This window comes from Monodelphis domestica, chromosome 5 (genome assembly GCF_027887165.1).
Source record: "Monodelphis domestica isolate mMonDom1 chromosome 5, mMonDom1.pri, whole genome shotgun sequence".
In the NCBI taxonomy this organism is placed as follows: Eukaryota; Metazoa; Chordata; class Mammalia; order Didelphimorphia; family Didelphidae; genus Monodelphis; species Monodelphis domestica.
In genome coordinates this window covers 102,623,383-102,646,866 of record NC_077231.1, presented here as the reverse complement: position 1 = coordinate 102,646,866, position 23,484 = coordinate 102,623,383, and the positions used below count along the sequence as shown (strand labels likewise).

The following is a 23,484-nucleotide window of genomic DNA, read 5'->3' as shown; positions in this document are numbered from 1 at the left end:
AGAAGGGTTCAAACAACCAACTTCATAAGTCCAAGGTCTGGAGGGGGGAAGGAAAATGGTATAGCATGTCCTGTGATAGCCATTCAGAGGAGTTCCTGGAATAGGTACTACATGAATGCAATACCATCAATCATGCTGTATCAGGGAGGATTATTAACCACACAGAATGTTTAGGCTTTAGACCCATCTTTCAAGTCCTTGTTCAGGTCCCACCCCTCTGTGAGGTCTTCCTGATTATTCCAGCACACACTGATCTTCTTGTCACTGGGGCACCCTGGAAAGAGCTGACTGATAACAGAATAAGTTTGACTTCCATCTCAGACTCGAGGAAGTGGTCCAAGTTATTCCCTGGGCTACATTGCCTTCCTCTTCTGAGGGGTAGATGAGTTGGCCCAGAGGCCATCCTCCACAACTCTAAATCTGTAAAGTTGGGACCCTGAATTCTACTCCTCCCTCACATAGCCACCAAAAGCTGAAAATAAAATAAGATGGATGCAGTTTCTGCTCATCTGGGACTATCAGCTCAGTTCAGGCCATAGAAGAAGCTAGAAGGTACCTTAGAGGCCGTCTAGTTCAACTCTCATTTTATAGATGGGGAAACTGAGGCCCAGGGAAGCTAGATGACTTAGCATCATCAGATTATAGACCTAAAACTGAAAGAGGTCTCAGAAGCTATTTAATCCAACCTCCTAATTCCATAGAGAAGGAAAGTGGGAAGACACAAAAGAAGTTGCCCAAACTCATAATCGTCCTCTTCTCCCTTCTCAGAAGCCCTCCCTATTTCTCTAGAATACTGAAGCTGGAGAAAGGGTTTTCCAGATCTCTATTAGGAGACAGAAATAGAAAAACCTTCTTGGAGATCTTTAGGCAGAGGCTCAATGATCATTAATCCTGCATATTACTGAGGGGATTCCTTTTAGGAATGGGTTGGGATGGATGTTTGCTGCCTTCCTGGTCAATTCTCAAACTCAGCCATTCTGTAATTCCTGGATTCCATTCCTAGCTGTGCCATTGATTGTTGTCATCTCGCTTACCTGGACCTTAATTTCTTCCTCAGGACCAGACTGTTTCATCTCTGACAGGCAATCTCTTCTTTCTGTCTTGGCTTAGTTTTCTTAGTCTTTTATCTTAAATGTTCACCTGAAAGCCTGACCAGGAAAGGGGAGGAACAAGGAACATCGGAAATCCCATAATCCCTAGTCAAGGCTCTGGCTGAGATGGGTTGGCAGATAGCCCTCAACATTGACAAAACACATCCTTGATCAGGTGTGGGCAGGGGTAATCGGGAATCAGCTTGTATGGGTCTGAGAGCTGAGTAGATACAGTGAGCATTGATTCCTCAGAATGAGCAAACCTGAACATCAGAACTTGATTTTTAGTTTTATTGATTGACAGCTTGAAGAAAGTGATGGAGAGACATGGAAAAGTAGGGACACTAATACACTATTGGTAGAACTGATCCAACCACTTTGGAGAGCAATTTGGAAATATGCCCAAGTAGCTATAAAACTTAGATTCACAAATATCATTGCTGGGTCTATTTCCTAAGGAGATCAGGGGAAAAGGGAAAAAATCTATGTGTTCTAAAACACTTCTAGAACTGGAAGTCAAGGGGATGTCCATCAGTTAAGGAACAGTTAAAAAATTGTGGTATATAATTATGATGGAATATTATTGTCATAAGAAATGCCAAGCAGATTAATTTTTTAAAAACTTGAAAAAGAACAACATGCAATAATGAAGAGTGAACCGAAAAGAACTAAGAACATTATATATAGCTACAGATTTAATATTTGAAGAATAGCTTGTAAATGTTCACCTCCAGAGAATGAACTGAAAACATGGAAACCTGAAAGACAATTTCTATATACATATCTGTTTGTCAAATTCTCTGGTGTGGAAGGGGGGTAGGGGGGAGAAGCTAAAATACCAGGAAATGAAACTTCTTAATAGGAGGCCACTAAGTGGCTCAGTGAAATGAGGGCCACTCCTAGAGATGGGAGTTCCTGGGTTCAAATCTACCCTCAGATACTTCCTAGCTGTGTGAACCTGGGCAAGTCCCATTGCCTATCCCTTCTGCCTTGGAACCAATACACAGTATTGATTGTAAGATGGAAGGCAAAGGTTTTAAAAATGTAAATAATATTAATTTTTTCTTAAAGAAAGACAAGATATTAATAATGCAGATTAAATTTCTCTCACATAGAAGGCCTGGAGAGCCTAGAGAGGCTGAGGGAGGACCTGACAGTTAAACCTTTATCAACTTAGCCCTGAGTGTTGGTCTCACTCACAAAAGGACCTTATATCTTTTATCTCAAGTGTTCCCTTGAATTAGTCCTGGACTGCAGGCAAAGCCTATTTCAGAGATGAAAAATGAGGCCCAAGGAGTCCTTGCTTAGTCTTCAGCTACATCCACTGCAGGGTAGCTAAGTGGTACAGTGGATAGAGTGCTGGTCTTGGAATCCTTTTTTTAAAACCCTTATCTTCCGTCTTGGAGTTAATACTGTGTATTGGCTCCAAGGCAGAAGAGTGGTAAGGGCTAGGCAATGGGGGGCAAGTGACTTGCCCAGGGTCACACAGCTGGGAAGTGTCTGAGGCCAGATTTGAATCCAGGACCTCCTGTCTCTAGGCCTGGCTCTCAATCCACTGAGCTACCCAGCTGCCCCCTGGTCTTGAAATCTTAAAGACTCATCTTCCTGGGTTCAAGACCAGCCTCAGAGATTTATTAGCTATGTGACTTTGGGCAAGTCATTTTACCCTAGTTACCTCAGTTTCCTTATCTGTAAAATGAACTGGAGAAAGAAATAGCAAACTATTCCAGGATCTTTTGCTAAGAAAACCTCAAATGGGGTCACAAAGATATAGACATGACTGAAAATACTCAACAATAACAAGCATGACCTCATGCAAATCACATGACTTCTCTTCATTTCTGTTGATTCTCTATAGAGGTCATTTTTCTTTTCTCCCTTCAAATAAGGACAATGAATAAATCAAATGAATCCCCAGCCTAATTTCCAGTGTTTTTTTTCCCCACTTAAAATTATTTTAAATGATTATCTTTTGCTTCTATATCTACTTGATTTCTTTAAAAAAAGAAAAAAAGACAAACCCTAACTTTCTGTCTCAGAATCAATACTATGTATTGGTTCCAAGGCAGAAGAGCAGCAAGGGATAGGCAATGGGAGTCAAGTGACTTGCCCAGGGTCTCACAGTTAGGAAGGGTCTGAGGCCAAATTTGAACCTAAGACCTCAGGTCTCAAGGTCTGGTGTTATATCCTCTGAACCACCTAGCTACCCCTTATCTTCTTAATTTCCAAATATATCTTACAAATTCCCCAGGGAGGTATTCTTCTAACAGAAAAAAGGAGAAAAAAACAACCAATACATCAACCAAATATAACAGTATAAGACAGAGGTGTCAGATTCAAGAGGGAGATCATAACCCAACCCACAATATTCTGGAATGCATCCAGATTAAAATGTAATTGGGAAATGTTTAACAACAGAAATTGAAATGCAATAAAACATAGATAATGTCAAGATGTAGTTTTTGAAAGTCTATGTTTGGGAGGGATCCTTAAATAGGGTTTAGTGGCCCCTTTTCCATTTGACTTTGACATCTTTAATATCAAACATCCACAGCGTAGTTGGTTGGTTGTTTTCTTTACTCTGACCTGCTATGGCTATTCAACATTTATTCGGTCATTTAACAGAAGGTTGACCTGTATAGAGCATCCAAATGTCAATTATAATGGTTAGTAAGTAATAACATCCATGAACTAGCCTTTTATATATCTTATCTGAGGCTAGGAGAGTATAACTTGTCCAAGATCATACATGTAGGGCTCAAATTTAAGTTCTGTGACTCCCAATTCATTCTTCCTTCCTTCCTTCCTTCTTCCTCCTTCCCTCTTTTCCCTTCCTTCCTTCCTTCCTTCCTTCCTTCCTTCCTTCCTTCCTTCCTTCCTTCCTTCCTTCCTTCCTTCCTTCCTTCCTTCCTTCCTTCCTTCCTTCCTTCCTTCCTTCCTTCCTTCCTTCCCCTTATCTTCTGTCTTCGAATGGACAGAAAGGATATTAGTTCCAAAGCAGAAGAGCAAAAAGGGCTAGGGATTCTTGCCCAGGATCACACAGCTAGGAAGGGTAAGTCCCCATTTGAACCTAGGACCTTTGGACTCTAGCCTGGCTCTCCTAGCTGCTCCACTCTTCCCCCTCTGCTTGTTTCCTTTTTATAGCTGGGGAGACTGAGGCATAAAATAAGGATTAATTTATTCAAGGTTATGGGCATTTATTAGGCATCTACTATGTGCCAGGCACTGGGTATAGAAAAACAAAAATAAAACCCTCTTGTCCTCCAGGAGTTCATATTCTATGGGGGGGGGGGAGGAATAACATATATAAACACATACACAGATAATGAAGCATATTACATATATAAAATAAACCCAAGTTAACTTTTTTTTTAAACCCTGACCTTCCATCTTGGAGTCACTACCATGTATTGGCTCCAAGGCAGAAGAGTGGTAAGGGCTAGGCAATGGGGGTCAAGTGACTTGCCCAGGGTCACACAACTAGAAAGTGTCTGAGGCCACATTTGAACCCAAGGACCTCCTGTCTCTAGACCTGGCTCTCAATCCACTGAGCTACCCAGCTGCCTCCCCCCCACCCCCCCAAATTACTTTATGAGAGGCAGGGAGGGAGGGGAAGGAGGAATGGAAGACTGGAGGCAGATTAGCAGAGCTGGCATTCAAATCAAGAACTTCTAACTCTAAGCCCCTCACCCTCTTCCCTGTATTGTCCTGCCTTCCTAGCACTGAGATATCCAAAGAACTGTGATTTTATCAGCTTAAGGTACTCCCTTGTAGACCAGCTGACCCACAGAGGGTTGCTCAAGGCTCAGAGAGGTGCCCAGGGTCACACAGTTAGTGTTAGGGGTGAGATTTGAACCCAGGTCTTCCTGACCAGCCATCAATCCACAGCCTCCTCTTGTCCTGCATTAGCTGAGAAAGGAGAATGGCTATTGGGGACAGAAGCCTAGATCTAGGATCCTGAGCCAAAGAGAGCCAGAATCTCCGGAGTGAGGGTGAAGGAAGCCCTTACTGTGTCCCACCCCAGCCTTTTGGACAGTCCTGGGTCCTTGTGAACATCCAGAACACTCCAGCTGTCTGTCTCCTAGGCTATCTCCATGTCCGCAGGGCTGTCCCCTGGAGAGCAGAGTGCTGCAGAGCTGGTCCCCTATTCTAAAGTCCAGCTCTCTCCCTCAGATCCAGCACTGGCTTGCCTTGAGGACCTCACCACAACGGAGAGAGCCTTATACATTCTTTTCCAATCTAAGAATAAAACAAAGGGGTAGCATTGGAAGAAGGGGCCTGTGGGAGACCAGGGAGCCCAACTTTCCTTTTCTAAGGGAGCTGAGCTGAGGCCCAGAGAGGGGGGAAGAGAGTCAGTCTGGACCAGAGGCCAGGTTCTGGGTTCGGAGGTTCCCAGCCCTGGGTTCTCTGGGAGGAGAGGATGCCCTCTAGGTGTGCGCTGGGAGCCTGGTGGTGGCACCTGCTGCCTCCCTGTCACACCCCCACCCCCCAAGCAGGCACTGAGAGGACGGGTCTGGCTCAGTTCCTGCTTATCTGCCTCTAGGGCAGCCAAGGGATCCAGCACAGGGCTCTTACCCTTTAGAGTGGCCTCTGCATTTGCTCCCAGAGGGCCAGGGTCTCCCTGCCGTTCAGTCTGGCTTTTCTGGAAAGGAAGCAAATGGTACTTTGTTTCCCAGGTTAGTCTGGAAAGATAGTAACTCTGAGGGTTAAACTGGCCCCTCCCCACCTCCCTGGGGTGTGTCCGAGATTTCCTGTCTCCACAGCCTGGGGCAGGGAATCCTGGCAGTAATATCTGAGCCAACAATAATAATACACTGGGGGGACCTTTCACAACCATTAGCCACCACTGGACCCTGCTGGCCAGACCCAATTATTTTCCTTCCTCAAATGAGGAAACCAAGGCCCAGATGGGGGAAGCAGCCTGCCAAAGAACTGCACCTGCCATTTCTAGGGTTTTAAAGCTTACACAGCACTTCCCCCAAAACAACCTTGGGAAATACGGCTGGGTGGTTCACCGGCTCCTTTTTATAGATGGGGAAACTGAGGCTAGGAGGCCAAGATGAAGAGTTCAGCTTCAAATCCGGTGGGTTGAGTTTGAAATAGGACCCTTTATGTCTAGCTGTCAGGAAGATTACCTTGAAAGTCCCCAGGGAACTTGCCTTCTGGGGACTCCCAGACAGACCTTGGTCTTATCCTGCACAACTGGACCATTAAGCATTCTGAATAGGAGTGAGAGTGTTGTGGGGGCTTGAGGCGACCCCCCAGGGGTTCGGGAAGGGTACCCTTTTCAAGAATGCAAGATTCTAAAACTTAGCTTGGAAGTAAAAAGAGAAATGTATTCATTCAGAAGGTAATATTGAATCCGGCCAGGAGGGCAGCACAGATGGAAAGCTGCCTCCCAGAAGACATCATTTCCGGGTCTTTATATTCTTTACAACTGGTAATTGTGTGACTTGAGGATGGTATGCTCAGACAGAAGGGGGAGGGGGCTGGTCATCTGATGGAGGTCAGCCTGAAGACATAGGGGGACAGATAGCTATCCTAGATACAATCTAGTGTATCAAGGCATAGCCTGGAGGTGTATCTCTGGGTCCTTCTCAAAACCCAAAGTATGCTCCAAGGAGGATAATCCTTTCAGAGGACTTTCCCTTTGATTTAGCAGGGTCTTATCAGGAGTTATCCGATGTTTTAGGGTTAGCAGTCACAAGGATGCAAGGAAGCAAAGTTTTCCTGCTTCCAGTTTGGCCTGAAATATTTCTGTAATTTGGGGGTACAGTGTCCCATGCCACCAGAAATTCATGAATCTCAAGTACCCTTTTGTTCTTACAAGTTTCTTCCATTGTATCTTAGGCTACTACCTGGTACCCCAGCCTTTGGCTTCAGCCTCTTTCTCAAGCCTGCTTGAAACCAGTCAGCATTTCCTTCCTGCCCTAGATTTCCCAGAGTGTCTATAAGACCCCAAATGCTTCAGTTCATTGGAAAATCTCCTTTCGAGGTGCTTTTCCCTTGGAGACATTATTCCCAGAGTCCCAAAGCCTTGTCTCTGTGTGTTATCTGTGAATTTTAAAACTATTCCACCCTAATCAGACCATTCTTTAGAAGATGTGATTTAGCTATTTCCTGATCATTAACAATGGAGATACTTGGAATAACAGAATCAGGTCTTGGAAACTCTACATTCTCCACCCTACTCAGTTTAACAAGATTTTGAAGGTCTGCATCAAACTCAAGATTTAATTATCTGAGGAGATGGCCTTCAACAGATATGTGCAAGAAAAGGTCAGACCTCTTGTTTGTCCTAAGTCAAGCTAAGTCCTTACTGGTACAGATGAGACACAGAAAAGTGATGTAAAAACGTCCATATAAGGCACATCACTTCCTGCCCTTGGCCCTCTTTCCCTGGAGAGACAACTCTGGCTGGCAGCGTGCTAAGCATTCTGACATCTTGGAGTGTTGGGTGGTGAGTTTTGCCCTGGAGTTGATTTCAGGTTCAGGCATTTTAGCTGAGCCCCTTTGGAGGTCAGGCTGATTCCTTCCTCCTTCATACTCCAAACCCTTACTCCCTTATCTCCTGATCTCCCCTCCAGATACTAATCAGGTGGGGGAAGAAGAAGAGAAAAAAACCCTACTCCTTCTTCTTCCTTCTTCTTAATCTTCTCCACTGTCAATTAAATCACCATAAAATTTGGCAGCTGACTTGGGTATTTTATTATTTGGGATTTCCCTTGGCAACCACGTAAATTTAGATTTTTTTCAGTCTCAACCATAATTTCACCCTTTACATATCTGGTGTTTGACTCTGTGTAGCAGTAGATCAGAACATTGTCTTCCTTGTCTTGATTAAAGTCTTGTTCTTTCTTTTATTTATTTATTTATTTTAAAATATTTTTCCATGGTTCCATGATTCATTTTCTTTCCCTCCCTTCTTCCAGAGCCATCAAGCAAGTCTGCTGGGTTGTACAAATGTTGTCACTTGATACCTATTTCCATATTATTCATTTTTGTTATAGAGTGATTTTTTAAGGCCTAAATCCCAAAGCACATACCCATATATATGTGTGATAAGTGATGAAAGACTTGTTCTTTCTAACTACTTTAGAGGTTCTGTGTTTTTCAAGGCTGAGCCAAGTCTTAAGGACCTGGATTCCAATCCTGATTCTAATATTTACTACCTATATGACCTTATTTAGGGAAGTAATTTATTTTCTCTGGGCCTCTGTAAAATGAGGAGGTTGGACAAAATTGCTTTTGTGAAACCTTCCCTTTATAAAATCTATGCTCTTTCCTGATCACATCTATCCTTCCCTTACTCATCTCCAGAGAGATATTCCCTGACCACAAAGAATTTAAAAAGAAAAACAAATCAGCAAAAAAAAAGTGTTACAAAAAAGCAACCAATTTATCACTTGAGTCTGATGGTATATACAATGATACTCACCAGTAGCCCCCCACTTCTCCAAAAAAAGGTAGAAAACACACTTTCTCCTCTCCTCCCTCATAAAATGTCAGCACTTTGAAAGCAGTGTTAACTTGGAAATAACACAGAACTACTAAAGTAGTCAGAAAGACCAAGTCTTTAATCAGGAGAGGGATAGGTGCAACAGAACCACACAGGGCCTACACCCTGGGGACTCTGGGAACATAACCCTGGGAGAAGACACCAGGCTAGGTGCTTTCTCCAAAGAGTGACAGAATTGGGGTCTTTTATACCCTCTGGAGAACTTGGTACAGCAAGCATGCATAGACAGGCTGCAAAGAGGCTGCAGCCAGCAGCTGGGACATCAGGGAGACATCAGCTATAATGAATACAAAGAGCTGGCCTTCCTGAGAGAGGGCTTTAATACAATGGGAGGAGCTTCTGAAACAAATAAAAGTACTCAGCTTTTGACTATATCTACTATCTCACCTAAACTAGGGTCTATAGTTCAGCCCAAACAGGTGTGCCTGGTACTTGAGTTCTCAAGGGGCAGGCAGGGGCAAACTTGGGGTCTCCAGAGTCACATTGACAGCAGGGATTATTTCCTTTTGGTCACTGAATCTTTAACATGGAGTGCCAGGCAGGCACCCAGCAGGTACTTTCAAAAATGTTTTGGGAGGGAGTGGGCAACTGGGTAACTCAGGGATTGAGAGTCAGACCTAGAGATCAGGGAGGTCTAGCCTCAGACCCTGCCTATCTGGGTGACCCTGGGTAAGTCATTTAACCCACCATGCCTAGCCCTTACACTCTTCTGCCTTAGAACCATTACATTGTAGTGATTCTCAGGTAAAAGTATTATTTCGGGTGAGGAGAGTCAGTTGGAGGCCAAGCTGAGCAGATGATGTTTTTTGATTGAACTTGTGGCTTCATTACTATTGGAGAATTCTCCATGAGATAAACCCCTCCTAGATAGATGGGCACCTCCTCTTGAACAAAAACATTTCACAGAGTGGTTTGGGGTATTGAGGAATTAAGAGATTTGCTCAGAGAGACACCTGGCCTGTGTCAGACTAATCATCTCTCTCTCTCTCTCTCTCTCTCTCTCTCTCTCTCTTTTAGACTAATAGTTATTTTCTGTTTCTTAAATTGCTTGAGAATCCCGTGGAACTCTTCTCCTCCCCTCCCAAGGAGCCATACTATATGATAAATATTACTTTTATAGAGAAAAAAGTCAGTATATCTGATTGATTCATTTTAAAAGTCTGAAAATATGTGCAACATAGAATACCTGTGGAGCTCCCACTTCAATCAAATGTTGAATATCTTCTCATCTCTTTTGTAATCAAACCCTCTTTGATCTTCATAATGGGGTTGCGTTTACTTTTGATTTTCAGTGTATCATTCTTTCATTTACATTGTTGCAATGACTGTATAGACGGTTAAACTGGAAAAAAAAACCCACATAACTATTAAATAGTCAGAAAAACCACTCTTTAATTAAGGAAAGTGGTTCAGTGCTTTCCTCTCAGGCTGTGCACTACACACCCACACAGAGTCCCCAGAGTCTGGTTGCTCTGGCCACTGACCCCTGGGAATACCAACTGAGCTAGATTGGACAATTCCAAAGAGCCATGAAAATTGGGAAGCTTATATATATACTCTTTTGGGGACTGAGGATGAGAGAATATAGTTGACTGACTTTACAATGTACAATGACAACAGAAAAAATGAGGAGTCCTAGACAGGATTATCAGGGGGAGACTGATGCTTTACAATGGACACAAAAGGGAAAGGTCCAGTCAAGGGTTAGGTAAAGGACTTTAACCTAAGGGGAGAAGCCATTGGGACAAAAAGGGTACTTGAACACCTGATGGGATTTGCCAGTCCCACCTAAACTAATTTAAGGTCTATTATTAATCTGAATTCGTGAAGTTGGGTTTTTCCCTCAAGGGGAAACTCCTGTGACTAGGTCAAACTTGAGGTCTTCACCTTCAAGCTAACTGGAGGGTTATCAGACCTCACTAGTCTATAAATTTAGGGGTTTCTATATTCCATATCGACAACTGTTTTCCTGACTCTGCTGACTTCATTCTATCTCAGTCCATGTAGATCTTTCTCTCATTATTTCTTATATTATCATAATATTCCATTACATTCATTTATCACAATTTGTTTAGCCATTTCCCAATTAATGGTACCTATTTTGTTTCTAATTCTTAGCTACCACACTGCTATAAATGTTTTGGAGTATATTGTTAACTTGGAAATAACACAGAACTACTAAAGTAGTCAGAAAAACCAAATCTTTAATCAGGAAAGGGATACATCCAATAATTGGCTGCTACACAGAGCCCAGTGCCAAGAACTACACAGGGTCTACACCCTGGGGACTCTGGGAACATATCCCTGGGAGAAGACACTGGGATAGATGCTTTCACCAAAAAATGACAGAATTTGGAGGCCTTTTATACTGTGAAGATGGGATTGACTCTCTCCTTGTCTATTTTTAAAGTTAATCAACCAAAAGTGAAGACACCCCTACTTAACACTAAGTAGGGGAGGTTCACAAACCACTAACTAAAGTTAGATACACCACCAGAAGCAATTGACTGCCTCCTGGACAGTGTTAAGCAAATTTAAAGATTGAGACTGATCCTTTTAAAGTGGAGGAAAGGACAGGAAGGGACATAAAATGGGGACTTTAAAAGATGATGAACTTCCTAAGAAGTCTTTGGTCTTCATTCTAAATTTTTAGCTTGTAGGACCTAGGGCTGGCAACTTGAACTGCTTCTGATAAAATTGCTCTTGAATCTTCACCTTTGGATTGGGACTGCAGCTTGGAGCTACAACTTGGATGAGTGAAAAAAGCTGACCCTCCTTTCCTGGCTTCTGGAGAGATTAGCACCAGAGAGGCCTTCTTCTCAGAGACCACCTAGGTGAAACTCTTTTTTAATTCATCATTGAGTCCTCCAGCTGGTTAATGAGCCCTGTTGGAGTGGAGCCAGGCACTGGAGCAAATATTTAGTGTGTTAGATTATATATCTTCTCTACCTTCCTTTTACATTTCTCTACTTTGACTCTTTCCCTATTTTTATAACTAAAGCTGCTAAAAAGTCATTTTGACTTGAGCTGTATTAATTTTTAAAATTGGTGTCCACAATATTAATTTAGAATTCTCATATATTTAGTTTAACCCCTTAATTTAATTCCTTACAATACCCTCTGGAGAACTTGGTACAGCAAGCATGCATGGACAGGCTTCAAGCTAGTGCATCATGGAGCAATCATTTATAATGAATACAAAGGAAAGGGTCAAACTAAGAACCTGGCTTCCTAAGAGAGTATGTTAATACAATGGGAGAAGTTGCTAAAACGAATAAAACTACTCAACATTTGACTGTGTCTACTAATCCCATCCAAACTAGGATCCCCAGACACTTTGAGGTATATATTTCAGCCCCAAATAGGTATGCTTGGTACTTGAGTTCTCAAAGAACAGGGGCAAACTTGGGGACTCCAGATTTCAAGTTGACATGTGAAATGGCTATAACATTTTACAGCTCTTCCCACAATATATTAGTGTACCTATCTTCCCATAATCCCTCCATTATTGACTGCTGCAATTTTTTTCAGTCATTTTTATAAATTTACTAGATGTGATACAAAACTTCAAGACTGTTTTAATTTGCATTTCTCTTTTTGTTAGTGATTTGGAAATTTTTTTTCATGTGGTCATGAATACTTTGCTATTCATCTGAGAACAATTTGCTCAAACTTTGAAAATGTATCTATTAGAGAGTGGTCATTTTTATATGTGATATATTTCTATATATTATGTGTATATAAATTGTCTATGGGGGTGTAGCTGGGTAGCTCAGTGGATTGAGAGCCAGGCCTAGAGACGGGAGGTCCTAGGTTCAAATCTGGCCTCAGACACTTCCCAGCTGTGTGACTCTGGGCAAGTCACTTGACCCCCATTGCCTAGCCCTTACCACTCTTCTGCCTTGGAGCCAATACACAGTATTGACTCCAAGATGGAAGATAAGGTCTTAAAAACAAACAAACAAACAAACAAATAAATAAATTGTCTATGGATCTTGGATACCAAACCCTTCAGAAATTTGATATAAAGATTTTTCTTCCATTCCATCATTTCCTTTCTTATCCTGGATTCATTAAAATCATCTGTGCAGAAGCTTCTTATTAAAAAATATATATATTTTTTAACCTTGCCTTCCATCCTAGAATCAATACTCTGTATTGGTTCCAAGGCAGAAGAGTGGTAAGGGCTAGGCAATGGGGGTTAAGTGACTTGCCCAGGTTCACACAACTAGGAAGTATCTGAAACTAGATTTGAAACTAGGACCTGTGGTCTCTAGGCCTGGCTCTCAATTCACAGAGCTACCCAGCTGCAGGCTCCCATCCTTCCCACCCCATGTATGTATTTAAAATATATTGTAGAGTGTGGTGTAAAGTGTTGGTCTAAGCCTAATTCCTGCCAGACTTCTTTCCAGGTTTCCCAGCAGTTTTTATTAAAATGAAGAGTTTTCCTCTATGTGATTTATATTCTCCACTTTATCAAACACTGAATTTGAGTTCTTTTGCTTCTCAAGGGAGAATCCCTTGTTGAATCTTTTCCATCAATTTAACTCCATTCTTTGAGCAACACCAAAAGGGTTTGATGACTGCTGCTTTATAATGTAGTTTGAGGTTTGGAAGAGCTATTCCTCTTTCATTTCTACTTCTCATCATTTCTAGAACTTCTCTTTTTCCAAATGAATTTTGTTATTATTTCATCAAGTTCTTAAAAGTATATCCTTGATCATTTGATTGGTATAGCATTAAAAATGTAAATTAATTTTGATAGTATTACCATTTTTATTATTTTGGCATAACTTAGCCAGGAGCACTGAATATCCCACTAGTTATTCAAATTTAAGTGTTGTTTTTTTTTAATTCTTACCTTCTTAGAATCAATAAGGCAGAAGAGTGATAAGGGCTAGGCAATTAAGGTTAAGTGACTTTCTTAGGATTACACAATTATATTCTTTATTTCTTTAAAGAATGCTTTGTAATTGTGTCTATACAAGTCTTTTGTGTGCTTAGGAAGATTAATCTCCAAATAGTTTATATATTTGTAGTTATTTGGAATGAGATTTTCCCATTATTGCTTCTTGTGTTTTGTTATTATTAGATAAGTGTTATTGATATTTGAGGATTTATTTGTGTCCTGCAACTTTGTTGAAGCTTCTGTCCAAATAAATATCTGCTGATTCCCTAGAATTCTCCAAGTATACCTTCATGTCATCAGCAAACAAGGAGAGTTGTCTGTCTTCTTTACCTCTTGTTAGGCCTTCAATTTACTTCTTGTCATTGCTATTGCTGACATTTCCAGAACTGTATCAGATAATAGTGGAGAAAGCAGAAATCCCAGCTTCACTCCCATATTTATTGGAAATGTTCTAGTGTATCTTCATTGCATACAATGGTTGCTTTTGGTCTTATCTAGATACTTTTTATGCTATTTTAAAAATGATCCATCTATGCCTAATATTTTTCCCATTTTTATTGTCATGCAAAACACACTTCCATATTGGTCATTGTCATAAGAGAATAAAAACTCCAAAATAAAACCAAAGATACACTGATATGAAAGACAACTCAAACAGTTCTTTATCTGGAGATGGATACCATTCCCTATTGTAAGTCTTTCAGGATTGTCCCAGATCATTACATTGCTGAGAGTGGCCAAGTTTTCACAGATAATCATCATCCAATATTGCTGTTATTGTGTATAGTATTTCCTCAGTTCTGCTTGTTTCACTCTGTATAAGTTCCTGAAAATCTTTCTAGTTTTTCTGAAATCATCTTGCTGATCATTTCTTATATATGCCTATACTTTTGTACGTTGCTGTGGTATAGCATATGTATAATTGAAAATCTGTTACCCTAAAAACTACATTTCCCAGGAGCCCACTGACTTCCTGTTGTTACATATTTCCTACAGTCAGGGGATATTAGGCAGTGGGGTGGAGGGTCCCGGGCTCTTTGGCTTCCTGTTGCAAGCATGTGGTAGTAAGTGTGGGGGATTTTGAATAGTCTGATTAGCCATGGACATGTGTTTTTTTTTTTTTTTGTAACTCTTTTATTCCTTTATTTCTAATGATCATTAGTAAATCTCTTAAAATATAATATTTGAAATTATTAAACATTAATTTTTATAATGATGGCGACCAGAAGTTGGAGAAGGAACTCTCAATTTTTTAAGATAGCCTAGATAAATTTTTTAAGCCATGTTTATCCTGCCACGGCTTTTAGGCCCCCGCCCCCCATCTCCGAGAGAACTCTGAACTTTCTTCAGAGTTGTTGCCCTGCTCCTGCTGGGTTTTATTCTTTCCCATTTTTTTTTTTGCCGGTCTCCTCCCCTACAAGCCCAGTTGCTTTAGTTTGAGGGACATAACCTGGGACTCTTGGCAGAGAAGAGATAAGCTGTTTCTCTTACCCATTTGCTTCAGTAGCATTCTTCAATGTTACTTCTGGCCTTACTACTGCCAATCCAGTCTCCTGGGTTGTCCCAATCATCTACTCCTGATCCTCCTGAACCCAGTTGCTCCTGATCCAGATCACTTATCCTCCTGACCCTGACCCTGACCCCAGTCCCAGCTCTGGCTGATGTTGCTATTCCTTTTGGTGAGGCTTGTATCTACCACCATGTTTTTGGAACTCACAAACTGGGAGCCCTTGGAGTCACTCTCCAGGCAGATAGTAAAAACCTGGGAGTGTTTTCCTTAGGCAACAATTAGGCTCCAAACTCTCTGTCCTCTGTCCAAGTATCCATTAGCTTCTAAAGTTTTTTTTTTATACTACATAGCAGACTCATGTGAATCCTAATGATAGTGGGTTTGTTTGCTATTGTCATTAAATGGGCTATTATAACTTTGGGGATTTTGATACTTTTTGAATGTGCATTACTTGTTGTACTACTGTTCTTTATAAAAAAACTGTTATTTTAAAAAAATAATTTGCACTCACACAGTAGATCATGGCCAAGTTTTGTTTTGTTTTTGTTTTTGTTTTTAAACCCTTACCTTCTATCTTGGAGCCAATAGTAAGGGCTAGGCAATGGGGGTCAAGTGACTTGCCCAGGTCACACAGCTAGGAAGTGACTGAGGCCAGATTTGAACCTAGAACCTCTGATTTCTAGACCTGGCTCTCAATCCACTGAGTCATCCAGCTACCCCCACCTCCCCCCACAGCCAAGTTTTAAAAGGAAATGGATCTCATTTTGGGGGCAAGAAACTTTTATATTCTACCTTTTTTTAGCTGACACAATGTGTCAATGATTGTAAGCTATATATAATATTTTATTTTTAAAACTTTCTTATTGTTTTTCCTTGCATTTGCAATATAATATTTCAGTTTTATTTTTCTCTCCTTTTGTATTTGAAGCACATGTCAATATTATTGAGAAAAATTTTCTTTATTTGTTATTCTATTTTCTATCTTTCATAGTATGATAAACTTTCTGTAGACCTGGCTACGGATTGAGTAAATGCAAAATTGTTTAAATTGGTCCCTGATTCAAGGATATGCTATAGATTTATTTTCCTTTACTTAGAATTTTTACACATAAGACTTTGATATTTTATATTTCATCCACAAGTTATTTTTTCTCTTTTATTTGAAATTTTTGATGTTTTTTATTTCTCTTGCAAATTGATTCATGTATCTCATAACTTAGCCATGCATCCCTAAGTGATCCCTGTGTTTTTCAACATCCTCTTCAGGAGGGAATGTATTATTATTCTAAAATGCAAAGTTTAAATTCTTTTGAGAGTAATTTTATGATAAGAAACATGCTACCTCTGAATCCAGAAAGTGAATTGCTTGGAGAAGGCACCATGAAGATGCCTGCATAGACCACATACACCAGTAAGATCCAGAGTGAACTTTGAGATGTGGTGATTTGAACTGTGTGGGGTTGAAATGCATTTGTTTTGTATGTATACTCTTATGCCGAAGGGGACTGTCCCCTAACTGGCTTTTTGTCAATGCACCTAGTAATCACTGATTTTGTTCTCTTTTCCTTTTAGCCCCAAATTATTGTAATTTAAAAATTGGTTATGTTTACATAATCCATTGAATAGACCAGTCTTCCATGGATTTCAGGCAGGAATGTATAATTGAAAATCTGTTACCCTAAAAACTACATTTCCCAGGAGTCCACTGACTTCTTGTTATGCACTTCCTGTATACAGGGGATATTAGGCAGTGAGGTGGAACAAATCTTTTGTCCATTTGGATTAACTAAAGGTTTATCAATTTTATCAGTCTTTTCAAAGAACTATCTTTTAGCTTTATTTATGATTTCTTTGGATTTTTTTTTGTTTCTAATTTATCTATTTCCCCTCTGGTTTTTAATATCTCCTCTTAGGTTTGACTGATTATTTGCCAGTCTTCTAATTTTTAAATGTATATTCAGTTAATTATTTTTCTATTTTTAAAAACTCTTACTTTTTTTGTCTTGATAACAACTTTAACACAGAAGGGCAAGCAAGGGATAGGCCCATATTGGTGAACCTATGGAACACATGCTAGAGGAAACTGCTCCATTTCTCCTCTCTACCACACTTGAAGACATTTCTCACATCCCCCACCCTTCTGCTCAACAGCCCAATGGGAGTACTTCCCTTCCCTGTCTGAGGTAAGGCAAAGAGCTCACATACAGCATAAGGGTACCATTTGAACCACTCTCTAAAAGGTTTGCCATCACTGAGCTATACAAATAGGATTGAGTTATTTACCCATGGTTATATAGCTAGGAAGTATCTGGGGTCATATTTGAAAAGGTCATACTGATTTAAGGCCTGGTGCTATATACAGTGACCCCTAGCTGCTCTTCTTTTTCTATTTTTTTAAATGTATGTAAAAATACATTAAAAACATAAGGATATGATTTCCTCACAAGCAGAAATTTTTTTTCCTAAGGATAACTCTTTTTTGTTTTATTAGATCGTTTAATTCATTCATATTTCATGTTATAATAATTAGGCTTCTTTTTCCTCCATATGTTTTTAATATTTGATTACCCCCCAAATTATGATTTCCCCCCTCTTCTGCTATAACTACAATGTTATGTTCCTTCAGTTTCTTTACTTTAATCTTTTAAAAATATGGCACTGCTCCTACTGTCTCTCTTCTCTTTATTCTGTCCCCTCTTCTCATTTGTTACCTTTCTCCCTTTAGAGTTGTTTTTTTTTTAATTTGTTCTCTTTTTCTCCTGTTTTTATCTGGTTATATACTTCTAACTCTCTCCTTTTTTCCCCCTCTTTTCCAGGACAGGCACATTCTTTCATTTCTTCCTAAAAATGTATCAGACTCTTCTTTATTATTGGGCATCCATCTTTTTTCACATATGATTAACCTCAGATTTGCTGTGTAGATAAGTAGCTTCCCCCTTCCTCTCTTTTCCTTCACTTAGTCCTATTCATTGGGGTTTTTTTATTTCATTTTTTGTATTTCTTTCTAAAAAAAATTTCTCTTTCTTTATTATCCATCCTTTCTGTCTGTCTAATCTATACCCTTATCTGATTCATGATCTCCACAATTTTCTGGTCTCTTTCTTTTCTCTGTATTCCTCATGCAATCAAAGACTTTCAAGATAGCCACTGTAGGCTGTCCCTTCTAGGCACTTTTTACTCTGCTTATAGCATTTGCCCCATTGATTCTCCCCTTCCTTTTTGCTTTATTCTGCATGAATTTAATATAAAATATACCCCCTTATTCTGTTTTATAGCCTCATCCTTGGACTGGCTGCATATTCATACTGTGGCTTCCTGGAAAAGGATCTCTCAAACACACAAATGGCTATGTGGAGTCCTGATAGGCTGGTGGAAATACCTGTATAAATATCCCTATAACAAGCGATGTCTTCAGAAGTTCAGGATTCAGGACATGAGCTGTCCAAATAGAGAGTGGACTTTATAAGCAGTTGGAGAAGAAGCACTGGCTCTCTCTTCCAGGACAGGTACATTCTTTCAAGCTTCTCTGGAACATTTTATCTCACTGGCTCATTTCCTGGTCAGGGGCTTGAGCTGTGGTTGGGAGATGAGCATCTTGAAAGAGTTTTTTAGTTAGGGCAGCCTGGTGATCTCTCTCTCTCTCTCTCTCTCTCTCTTTCTCTCTCTCTGTCTCTGTCTCTCTATCTCTAATAAATAATTAAAAAAGAAATACACTGTCTCCAGGGAATTTTATCATTATAGTTCCCCTAAGAATGCCCATTGTTAGAGATATCAGAGAGGACATTGCCCCATGGTAGGGCCCTTCTCCTTCTATATCTCTGATTATGCAACCCACCACTTATCTATATCCTTCCTAATTGCTTTGCCCCTCCCCCCAATATTTGCCTTAAAATCACCTCACTGTGTCTGTGCTCTTAAATCCCCCCAGATGCCTGTTGCCACCATGAGTTCCAACAATTCCTTTCCTTTCCCTTCCCAGTATAGGGTGAGTAGACTTTTCAGACACCAAATACCCTAGGCTTAATGCAAGGACCTTGTCTCCCTCTGTAGACCATCTCTGATTACCTATGGGAGCATTTATCACTGGACCCTTTTCCCACCACCAAAGTGAGGCTTCCTTCCTTTTCTTCCCCTTTTTGATCTTTCTTCCCTCCTTTTCATCTACCATAGACTCCTTTTTTGAGACCACAGAGTTTACCTCCCCCTTATTGCTAGACATCAATTTGACTCCAGCATATTACTCAGTCCCCTCTATCACTTTGTTTTCCTTCCCCCTCTTTCATGTATCCTTCTATGTTGGAATGTCAAACACACACACACGCAAAGGCAAAAGCAGTGATTCATTGGCAGGCAGGATGTCAGTAGATTCTTTCCAATACTGTCCCCTACTCACCTCTTCACTGCTACTTCTATCAGACTTCTGCCTTCATCCCTATGTCCTTGTGTATATTTAGAAAGAATTCTATTACTGGTCTCTCTGTTGTCACTCTGCTGTTGTTGCAGTCTTTGGCTGCTGCATTCACTCCTGCATTTCTGTTGTTTGGTGTATTTGAGAAGCAAATAATCTCTTCATTTCTAGTTTTCTTCCTAAAAATATAACAAACTCTTCTTTATTATTGAGCAACCATCTTTTTTTCACATATGGTTAAGTTCAGATTTGCTGTGTAGGTCAACCTGAGTTGTATGCTGAACTGTAGTGCTCTTCAGAACACATTATTCCATTTTCTCCTATTATTTCTAGTGGATATTGAATAGTCTTGTGTTATTAAAATGTCCATTCCTTTATATTTCAAAGTCTTTCTCCTGATCTCCTACAGAACTGATTTCTGAATTGAATTATTAAAAGTAACCACTTTGTGTTTTGCAGTTTTGTAGCCTTGGATTTTTTTTCCCCTGGAGGTGATTTTTTAATTTCTTCAATTGGAATTTAATTTTCTAGGGTGAAAAATTCTGGACAATACTCTTTATTATTTTATGCACTAAGATGTTAAGGTTTTTTTATTCTAGTATGTTCTTCTGGGTAACCTACGATCCTTGGGTTCTCTGTATACCTCCTATCTTTGGGATCAGTAGATTTTGCTTGCAAAGTGAGCATACTTTCTCTTATGTTATGTTGGTTTTTGCTTTTAAATTTTCTAGCTTATTCTTTACTTCTGTGTATTTGCATTCCCAATCTATTATTCTCTCTTTTGTTACTTTTTTTGTGATTTGCCATTGCAAATTCCAATTTGTCCATTCTGCTAATTATTTTTGCTATATAGGACCTAAATCTTGCCCTCGTGATTCTTATTTCTCTTTTGAACCACTCAAAAACAAAGTGTTGTTGTTCCTCAAATTCTGTTGGATCTTCTGTTTCATCAAATACATATTTCCTTCTTTTGTTTCTCTTTTTCCTATTAACTTATCTCTTTATGTTTAATGTCTTTGAGGTTCTTTCATCCTAAAATCTTGGGTTATTTTCTCTTTTCTCCTCACTCCTCCCCTCATTATTTCCCCTATCATTCACTTTCTGGCTCCCTCCCCTCTGAAGCTAGATCTCAAAGCATCTCAGACTCCTTGACTCACCAACATTGTCTCAAACTTAGTTGGCTTATGGGCACCAGCAGTTTGGAGCTTTGTAGAACTGGTGCTAAAGGTCTGTAGCCTCCAACAGGCTTTTGCTCCTGGTGGCACTGTGGTTTCTTGGCTATCTGTTGCAGTCAGGACAAATTTCTATAGCCTGAAGCATGGGGTATCCTTAGTACTAGGCAGAAGGAGAGGTAACTGGAGCTTAAAGATGGATTTTGTTGCAAATATATCTCTTGTTCTTGGGTCTGCTAGTGAACCTCACTGCTGATTGCATGGGAAGTGAGGTAAGGATTGTGCTGAGTAATCTCAGAGTCAGTAATTGTCTTTTCATGGGTTGTTATTGCTTTTTGTCTTCCTTTAAATACTGGGAAACCTTGACCATGGATATTGTCAAAATTGTTTTATCTTTGGTACAAAATTTCTGTTTTGGAGAGATTTGAGTGGTCATGAAGATCAGAGAAAATGTCTAGTCCTTGATCTTATTACTCATAAGACCTAGTAACCAGTGTCAACATGGAATCTAGAAACCCCAAACTTGCAGCCTAGTAAGATCTGATGAACCCCATGTATTAGGACTATATTTTAAGTTGGAGACCCCAAAGTTTGTACATGTTCCCTGGTCCTGTAAGAATCCACCCTGAAGGGAATCTCAAGCTGGCAGTTTCAGACTGAATAAATGGACCCTAAGGTAAAAGACTTGGGTGGAGGCTAAGCCCAAGCTGAGTGTTTCTTTTTGTCTCCAGAAGCCTCTCTCAGTATATCACACCCTCCTTTCTAGGATCTGAACTCAGGACCTTCAGCTTTTGATGTGCTAAAGAATCACTCCTCTCCCCTAGTTGTTAGTGCTGCTTACTTTGGCATTTCTCTTTGTGGGTTACTCATTTGTATGCTTTTTGTCTCCTCCAGTTGAATGGAAACCACTTGAGGGAAAGAACTATTTCTTGTCTGTCTTGGTATTCCCTGTGCCTAGCTCAGTGCTTGGTTTATAGTAGGTACTTAATAAATGCTTGTTGATGGAAATAAAATGTGAGTCTAAAATCAGAAGAAGACTATTTAAGAGTAATCTGAAAAAAAATTCTGGATTCTTGGAGTTGGAAGGAATTTAAGAGATTAACTAACCTAACTTCTTACTGTATGAATGAACCCTCTTTACAACATCCCTTACAAGTGACCACCTAGTTACTTCCAGTGACAAGAAACTCATTGCTCATTCTATTTCTGAACATTTCTACTCATCAGGAAGTTGCTCTTAATATTGTGTTGAAATTTGCCTTCCTGTATCTTTCAATCATTTCTCTTATCTGGGTACACAAAGTACATCTAATCCCTATTTAACAGCTCTTAAGATATTAAAGACAAGCATTGGGTCTCCCCTTAGTTTTCTCTCTCTTTCTTTTTAAAAAACTCTTACCTTCCATCTTAGAATCAATCCAAGGCAGAAGAGTAGTAAGGGTTAGGCAATGGGGGTCAAGTGACTTGCCCAGTTCACACAGCTAGGAAGTGTCTGAGGTCAAATTTGAACTTAGGACCTCCCATCTCTAGACCTGGTTCTCAACCCACTGAACCACCTAGCTTCCCCCAGTTTTCTCTTTTCCAAGTCAATTATTCCCACTTTATTAAAATATTCTTCAAGAAGCACAGTTTCCAACTTTCTCACCATCCTGACTATTTTTTTAACTTTTCCAATTTGTCAAAGATAGGATCATAGATTTAGAGCTCAAATGGCCCCTAGAGGTCATCTAGCTAGTCAGAGGACCAGAAGATCACAAATCTAGAGATAGAAGAGATCTTAGTGGCCCTCTAGTTCAACCCTTTCCTTTTACAGATAACAAAATTGAGGCCTGAGAAGGTAAAGACACTTGTTTGATACCACAATAGAAGCAAATTTCAGTCAGGATTTGAACCCATATCCTCTGTCTCAAATCCTTTGCCCTTTCCATTGTTTCATGCTGCCTTTACATATTTCCCCTAAATCTGTCTTGCCCTAAACTTGACACAAGATATGAAATGTATTTAAGCTAGAATAGAATCCAATGTGACCCCATACAGTAGACAAAAGAATTGGTCTCTTCAAAATGAGGTTGTTTGATTGGGGATATAGCTTCAAAATGATCACCCTACTGCAAATATAAATAATGTGGCACATGTTAAACCCAGTGAAACTGTGCATCAGATATGGGAAGGGGATGAGAGGAGGGCAGGGAAAGAACATGAATCTTGTAACCATTGAAAAATATTCTAAACTAATTAAATAAAATTTTCTCAAGATAAAAATAAATTTTAAAAAGAATGACTAAATAAATAAATAAATCGAATGAAGTTATTGGCTAAATCACAGATTGAGAATCTGAAGGGATATTAGACATTATGTCATTCAACTTTTCTCACCAAGAAGTGGGACTCTATCATCAATAAGCTCCAGTCCAACTAGGCATTATGGATCAGTATATCTCTGAGTGGGTGAGATCTCTGACCAAGCCAGTGTAGAGCGGGACAAACAGAAGGTCAACAGGAATGAACCATGGAGGAAAGAATGGACTTCCCACTCTTATTCTCTTGGGGAGGTTACCATACACTTGTGAGTTTCAATGGCTGCCAAGTTCTGCCTGAGAGATCTTAGAATACAATACAATAGAATACCAAACAAAACAATACAATAGAATTGTTCTGGCAGTGGTCAAAGCCCCCAAATCTGGTAAAGTTCTAGATGACTGATTCCCTTTTCTGAGGATGCTTTTGAAATCTTGCTGTCCTTCCCCATGAGATTTATCAGTCAGATCACCAATATTGTGGCTGCTTTTACAAACTATTATACTAAGGTTAGAAGTGGGAGATCAAAGGATCCCCATTAATGCCAGAGAGGTCTGGTATTGGGGCCTCCAAAGAT

At 40.0% G+C, this 23,484-nt stretch overlaps 1 protein-coding gene across 6 annotated transcripts in view; it reads right to left on the bottom strand.

Annotated features, from left to right (window-relative positions):
- MGAT3 (beta-1,4-mannosyl-glycoprotein 4-beta-N-acetylglucosaminyltransferase) overlaps positions 1 to 23,179 on the bottom strand; it is an 89,246-nt gene extending 66,067 nt beyond the window's left edge. For 4 of the 6 annotated variants that reach the window (XM_056798964.1, XM_007503165.3, XM_007503169.3 and 1 more), the window contains exons 1-4: positions 22,986 to 23,179; positions 19,423 to 19,616; positions 9,797 to 9,952; positions 5,667 to 5,733 (exon numbers count right to left, since the gene is read on the bottom strand). The gene's annotated coding sequence lies outside the window, so the exon portion shown is untranslated. Of the gene's footprint in view, positions 1 to 5,666; positions 5,777 to 9,796; positions 9,953 to 18,408; positions 18,603 to 19,422; positions 19,617 to 22,985 lie in introns of those variants that run through there. The other 2 variants (XM_056798966.1, XM_056798967.1) reach the window with 2 other exon arrangements.
- Between the last annotated feature and the right edge of the window lie 305 nt (positions 23,180 to 23,484).